The sequence below is a fragment of the Agelaius tricolor genome, unplaced genomic scaffold, assembly GCF_023055355.1.
Source record: "Agelaius tricolor isolate 1412-34295 unplaced genomic scaffold, bAgeTri1.0.p SCAF_48, whole genome shotgun sequence".
Lineage (NCBI taxonomy): Eukaryota > Metazoa > Chordata > Aves > Passeriformes > Icteridae > Agelaius > Agelaius tricolor.
In genome coordinates, this window is record NW_027269308.1 from 2,166,618 (window position 1) to 2,173,998 (window position 7,381).

Consider the following 7,381-nt stretch of genomic DNA (forward strand, 5'->3'; position numbering starts at 1 on the left):
GTAACTAATATTTTCCACTCCACTCCCTATCCCTTCTCTCCCCACAGTCCTCAAGCCCTCAGCCAGGCACAAGCCAACTTCTCACCTCAACTGCTGTTAGCAATTACCAAGCACCTGTTGGTAATTACCTGAGCACCTGCCCCACCCACAGCAGCTGTAGGTCCCTGGCTGCTGGGAGAACAGGTCTGAAGTGCAGACCCGAACACCACCAACCCACCACAACAAAAAATTACAACTTTTCTAAATAATTTGAGACTAGTAAAAGATCAGGACATGGAGGGGCTTGTTTATCCCCTTTAGGCCAGTCAAGAAAAAGTTTATATCTTTCTCTGGAAAGGGAAGACAGGGGTTTTTCTTGAAGCAGAAGCATGTTTTATCAGCCCCCTTCCTCATTTGTCCCTGCTCCCCAGGAGGCCATTCACTAGGCATATATAGAAATATCTATGTCTGAAAACACATCTACATGAGTGCATGACTTGCCCTGGTGCAATTTAAAGCATAGATTTTATTGCACCAAGGTGCAGAAATCTGTTCCAGAAGAGGCACATCTTGTGGAGCTGTAAGGACCCTGCCAGCACATCTGCTCCCAAAGCAACAATTCCTGCTCTGCAGTGGCTTAAGCGGGCTGAGATGGAAGTGTTTCTTCATCAATGCACAAACCACAACAAAGCAGTGGTGACAAGCCTTTTTTCCAAGTCTGACTGAAGGTTTGGGAAGCAGGTCTGCCTGCAGAGGGCACACAGAAGCATGACACGTTTGCCTACTGTGCACCTCCAATTTCCACACCATCATATCACTCACTGCTCGGTCACTGAGCAAGCTGACAGTGTATGACAGGTTATCCATCCTGCACAGAAAGTCACAGAAAGAAGAAGAGAGGAAGAAAACACGGAAGATGACAATGCAAAAGAAGTTGAAGAAGTGTGGCAAGGATTGAGCATTAAGGGACAGAAATAAGAAGAGACCATACCCTTGAACTGTAAAATCCTGACAGGAAACTGCAAGTGCTTGCATCTATGAGTTCACCACCCGGACTTGCATGCTTCTCCACATTACCATTCTTTCAAAAATTTTGCTTCCTGGACAAGCTGCCAGGTCTCCAGTACCAGTCCTACCTCCCTTCCAGCAGTCTGCATCTGAGCAGAGAGTTGAAAATAGATCAGGGATTACCTGTTATGCTGTAAGCATTCAAGACAGCCAAAGAACTTTGAGGAAAAAGGCCATACTGAGTGCCCAGGACAAAGAGATCTTAAGAACTGGAAGAAGGAAGTATTGATTGAGGGTCACAGTTATGTTGAGGTTTAGCCTTTCAAAGGTTTGTTGCTTTTCTACTGAAAACTGCAGGTGAGAAAGCTTAGGCAGAGAAGGGAAGGAGAAGCTGTGTAAACAAACCCATAGCTGTATACAAGGACAGAAGCAGATTTCTTCTTCACCAGGCTGAAGAGAGTGGTTTTATTATTCGAAAAACAAAAGCCAAACTACCCCAAGTCAAATATATATTCTCCCACTACATTTAGACATTACAACAATAAAAAAGCACTATAAAACTACTGCAGTAAATTAGTCAGTTAGGAACAATAAACAAGGCACAGTTTAATAGTATCCATATCTATCTTTGGAAAGATGAGCAATTACAATCTGCATCCCAGCTCGTGCTCAGTATTTACTACAATCTCAAATAACAATAAAGTCAAACACAACAGATGACTGCTGTTCCTACCTTCTGCTTTCCAAACAGAGTTTTAAAAGATAGTTTATTGCAAAATCAGTCTCAAGTATGTTCAAGGCCTTGGGAGCTCTCTAAGCTTATTTAACAACAGAAATAAAAACTATATCTTTATAACAAAGTTATAAAGATCACAACTTTAACATCACACATATAGAATCCATTTTAATATTTGTGTAGAGCCAAGATTATAATATTATAATTTGTATATAACAATCTATTTGTAATATTGCTGAAAGAAGGCACACTTTTCTAAATACCTACTGGCTTTGGTAACTGCTCAAGGTAATGTAGATTGGGCTGTACTACTGTTTCTCATCTTTCTGTTGCACAGAAATCTTGGATACTTTAGTGTGTACATCTGTAATTCTGACATTTTCTGAAATGAAAGCGAGAGGAGAAATGGGCTAAATTCAGATACCTGAAGTTACGTATCAACATTTACAGACGTAAATCAAATACCCAAGGAAAGCTTTTCTATGGGAAGAATGTCAGAGCAAGTTAAAATATGTATTGATAAGAATAATCAACACAGTAGAAATGAAGAGCATCTGCACCATAGGAGAGAGGGTATAAAACCACAGTCTGCATCAAGAGAACATAATTCGTATTTCTTCACAGCCTTCTCCCTTTGCATGCCCCTCTGCAAAGTGCAAGGGGCCCCAAGGACTGAAGGAGACAAAGGGAGTCAAATGGAGACACTTGCACCGATCTCACTGGGGCTCCTGGGGAAGCAGTTTCCTTGGGAATCAAGCCCCTCTCTTCCAAGGGCACCTCCCCAAATGTGTACATTTCCTGGGGAACACCATCACACCCTTAAGTGCATGGTGCAGAGGTTCACGGACATCACAACATAACCAATATGATCCAGTGAAGCTAAAGTTATTATTCCTAAAAAGACTTTTTATAATAAATCTCTACTGTCCACGTGTCTCTAGCTAATACATGATTGGTTTATCCTAGCTGTTCACACGTCTAAAACAGAATGCTGATTGGATCATCTAATTTTTCACGCGTCTTGCTTTGGTTGTCTGGCCCACCCATGGCTCACTTTCCCAAGCTTGCTGACAAACTTGCTGAGTCCTGATGACTCTTCTTCTTGTATCTTTTTCAAGGATATACCGACCCCATTTCTGAGTATGTCCATAATTCATTCTTTGTGAACGTGTCCATTGTCCATTATTACAAGCAGGCTGGATTGTGCATCGGCTGAATATGGCCCTTGTCTTGCAAAAACTCCTATGTTCTGTCTCTGAGCCAGCATTCGAGCCGGTTAAACAAAATCCTGCATCTCACGCTGTAAAGAATGTGGAATTAGAGTTGGAATGTGACCCTGAAATAGAAGCAGCTCAGAAACTAAGGTAGAAAAAAGTTATTCCAGAAGCTATTGTAGAAGGGACTTTTCTCTCAAATGATGGAGAGGCTTTTCCTGTAGTAACTAATGCTGCAGGTAGAGTTTGAGAACCTTTCACTTGGAAGATTTTAGAAAAGTTGAGAGTTGCAATTTCACAATTTGGTTGAAAATCCCAACTTGCACAGTCACTTCTGCAGTATATTTTTACATCTAACACATTAATTCCAGCTGATGTGCATACCCTAATAAGACTTATAATGCCACCCCATCAGCAGGTGATGTGTCCTAAAAGCTGGGAGGAAAAGTGTGCTCAGGAAGCACCTAGAGTGCAGGGTGATCCTCTGTATGGTTTAACAGCACAGCAGTTACTTGGCCAAGGGGCCCTGGGCTACTGGACTGCCCAGGCTAGGAGCATTGATCAAGTCCTGCAGATGAGCCAACAACTAACATATAATGCTATCCTTGCACTTCCAGATGGGTTACACACCATGTCTTTTACACAAATTCACCAAAGAAGAATGAAGACTTTGATAAATTTTTAGACAAATTGCATGAAGCTATCTCTAATAATTCTGATTTAAATTCAGACACAAAGATACAATTGTATGGACTTTGGGATTATTACTCCATTCCAAATAGCTTTCCCTTCAGTCACAAGAGCCTTCCATCTCTTCCAAAAATTGCCTGCTGAAACTCTTCTGCTCCCTTCCAAATCAGTTCACTACTCCAGCATAACCCTTGAAGCACGGACAGATGACTCTTAGACTAATTATAGTAGAAAAGAAGGGTATTTATTGCAGTGCTGGATACATGTGAACATGTTTCCAAAGACACGTGCAAGGAGTTGCAGACTCCTGCTCACTATTTCTACAGAAAAGGTTTTACATTAGGTTTCTAAGGACCCATAATACATAATTATTACCTGCCTGCTTCGTATTTTTATTAGCGGAATATCTATTACAGCTGCGCAATCGTACTCCCTTAACTGGGTTGGTGGGATTTTGAAATGAGGGAGTGGTTGTATGGGAGGAAGAAAGCTGTCTTCCTCATGGTGAACTCTTCTCCCATGGCCAGTTGGCAAGACCTTTTGACCTGCTGGTCATGGTCCAAGCCTCTCCTAACTGTTCAATTATTCTCAAGGCAAGGTATTTCTATGGTCTCTGCTCCTTCACAATTGCTTCCTCTATCCCTGTCACTCCAAGCTTTATGTTCCTAATATATTTGGTACTCTTTAACTAAGGTGCGTGATTTCTGCTAGCTGTATTACTAACTTAGCTTCTTACCTCATTTTAAAATCTTAACTAAAATATGCAATTTTCTACTATCCCAATTCTATTCCCAGCTGGCCCCTTGACTCATCTGCACTTTTCAATTACCCTAATTACATTTTCAGCTAACCCCTTGACTCACCTCAGGCACATCCCTGACTCCCTCTCTCCCAGCAGCTCAGAGCTGCATTGCACAGTGCTTGCTGTGCACCAGAGAGCACAAAGCAGGCTGGCCTGGGGGGCCTGAATATTTCTGCCAAACACTGTGCATCTCAGCCCTTTGCTCTGGCTCAGTGCAGAACTGCAGGATTGCAGGCGCTTCCTGCCAGAGCTGCGTGAGGCGCTGGCTCCTGCAGATGTGCCCTGCCAAGCTGTCCCTGCCTCACGCTGGCCTCGCTTCCCCTGGCACAAGTGCCGGGCCTGAAGGAGGCTGCCCTGGGCTCCAGCCTGCCGAGCAGCCCGGCTCCCTGCCCCGGTGCCCAGAGTGCTGCCCACACTGCTGACCTTTGCCAGGAGTTGCAGGGCAGCCGGCAGGAGAGGAGGAATCCTCAGCCAGCCCAGCGGCCCTCGGCTGCCCTTGGCCTTTCCCTGCTCCTGGGCACACTCCGGACGGCCAATGCCTCCAGGCTGGGCTGTGCCCAGCACGGCTGCGCTTCCCCTCGGGAGCAGCCAGCTGCCACCTGGGCTCTGAGAGCGGAGGATTCGCCCGCTCCCAGGAACAGGCACCCAGGGCCCGGCTCTGCCTCTTGCAGCTCCAAGGGCCTCCTTCCAGCCGGCCTCTGCCGGGGCTCAGGCTGCTCCGGCCTCTGCCGGGGCTCTGCTGGGGCTCCACCCCGGGCAAGGCCGGGCCCGCTCTCACCTCACAGGCGCTGACAGCTCCGCACCACAGGAGACCTTCCCGAGCACCCTCTCTGATCTTTCTGCTTTCTCACTTGAGCAAGGCTCTCCTCCCGCCAAAGACATTGCACCTAGGGATACAAATCCAAGTGGCAGGAACCCCAATGCTCTCCAGTCACAGCTGAAGGCCTGCATCTGCACAAGATGTTTGGGCTGCCTCATTCTTCCTTTGGTTTTGTCTTCAAATGCCATTGTCCTTTCTGCCTCAACTAGAAGGGTCACACATGAACCAAAACGGGCCAGTGTGCTGGCCAAGGGCAGTGTGCTCTGGAGATGATGAATGAAGAGTCTTCCCAACTTTCAAAGCACACTGCAAAAAACACCAATCACTTGTTTTAAAATTTTAAAAGTTTAATAGCAATAAAATGGTTATTAAGATAGTAATAAAAGTTAGAGTAATAAGAATTCAGACAATCAGAGTTAGAACAGTAAAGGACAATAAAAACAAAGACATACAGACAGTCCTGGTGCCTCCTGGGCAATTATGCCCCGAAAGCACGCAGGCTAACAAAGGATTAGCTCTTAAAAGCAATAGCCTGTTGCATATTCATAAATCTCATCCATGATGCATAAATTCTTTTCAAACAAAGGGTGTTCTCTGGTTATTGTCAAGTTCTCCCCCTTAATCCAGTTGGCTCCTCAAAGTCGCGAAGGAGGTGGAAGAAAGTTGGTCTTTTCCAATAAGGACGCAAAAATTCTTCTCTTGGGGCTTTAGGTGTCCTGTTGCTGTTATCTCTGGGCAAAGAATTTCTTGATTATCCCATCCCTTTCTTGAGCTAGTTAAAAAAGTATCTTACATCGCATAGCTTCTATTTTACATAATGTTATAACCTAAAACTATATTTACCACTGAAATAATTACCAATATTTTTTTATTTGGAGGTACTTAGGAATAAAAAGAGGATGTATCAGCATTGGAAGGAGGATCAGGTCTCTAAGGAAGTATTCAAGAAGGCTGCTGGAGCATGCAGAAAAAAAAAATAGGGAGGCCAAAGCTCATTTTGAACTTAGAATGGCAACTTCTGTAAAGGATAATAAAAACTGTTTTTACAAATACCTTAATGCTAGAAGGAAGGGTAAGACCAGCCTTTGTTCTTTATTGGACAAGGGAGGGAACTTAGCATCTGCAGATGAGGAGAAGGCAGAAGTGCTTAATGCCTACTTTGCCTCAGTTTTTAGTGGGAAGATGACTTGCCCTCAAGACACCGGCCCGCCTGGAATGGTTGATGGTGTCAGGGAGCAGAATGGTCCCCCCATTATCCAAGAAGAGGCAGTCAAAGAACCACTGAAATGCTTGGATGTTCATAAATCTATGGGACCAGACGGGATCCAGCCCAGGGTAATGAGAGAGTTGGCAAATGAGCTTGCCAAGCCAGTCTCCATCATTTACCAACAGTCCTGGCTCACTGGTGAGGTTCCGGATGACTGGAAGCTGCCCAATGTGACACCCATTCACAACAAGGGTGCAAAGGAGGATCCTGGTAATTATAGACCAGGCAGCCTGACCTCAGTACCTGGCAAGATAATGGAACAGTTTCTATTAAGTGCCATCACACAGAATTTACAGCATGGCCAGGGTATCAGACCCAGTCAGCATGGCTTTAGGAGGGGTAGGTCATGTTTGACCCACCTGGTCATCTTTTATGACCAGGTAACCCACCTAGTGGATGCAGGGAAGGCAGTAGATGTTGTTTATTTGGATTTCAGCAAGGCTTTGGCACTGTCTCCCACAGCACACTCCTAGACAAGCTGGCAGCCCATGGCTTGGACAGGAGCACTCTTTGCTGGGTTAGGAACTGGCTGGATGGCCGGGCCCAGAGAGTGGTGGTGAATGGTGCTGCATCCAGCTGGCGGCCAGTCACCAGTGGTGTCCCTCAGGCCTCTGTGCTGGGGCCAGTTCTGTTTAATATTTTTATTGATGACATGGATGAGGGCTTAGAGTCATTCATTAGCAAATTTGCAGATGACCCTAAGCTGGGAGCATGTGTCGATCTGTCAGAGGGATGGAGGGCTTTGCAGAGGGACTTGGAATGGTTGGATGGATGGGCAGAATCCAATGGGATGAAGTTCAAAAAGTCCAAGTGCCGAGTCCTGCACTTTGGCCACAATAACCCCCTGCAACGTTATAGGCTGGGG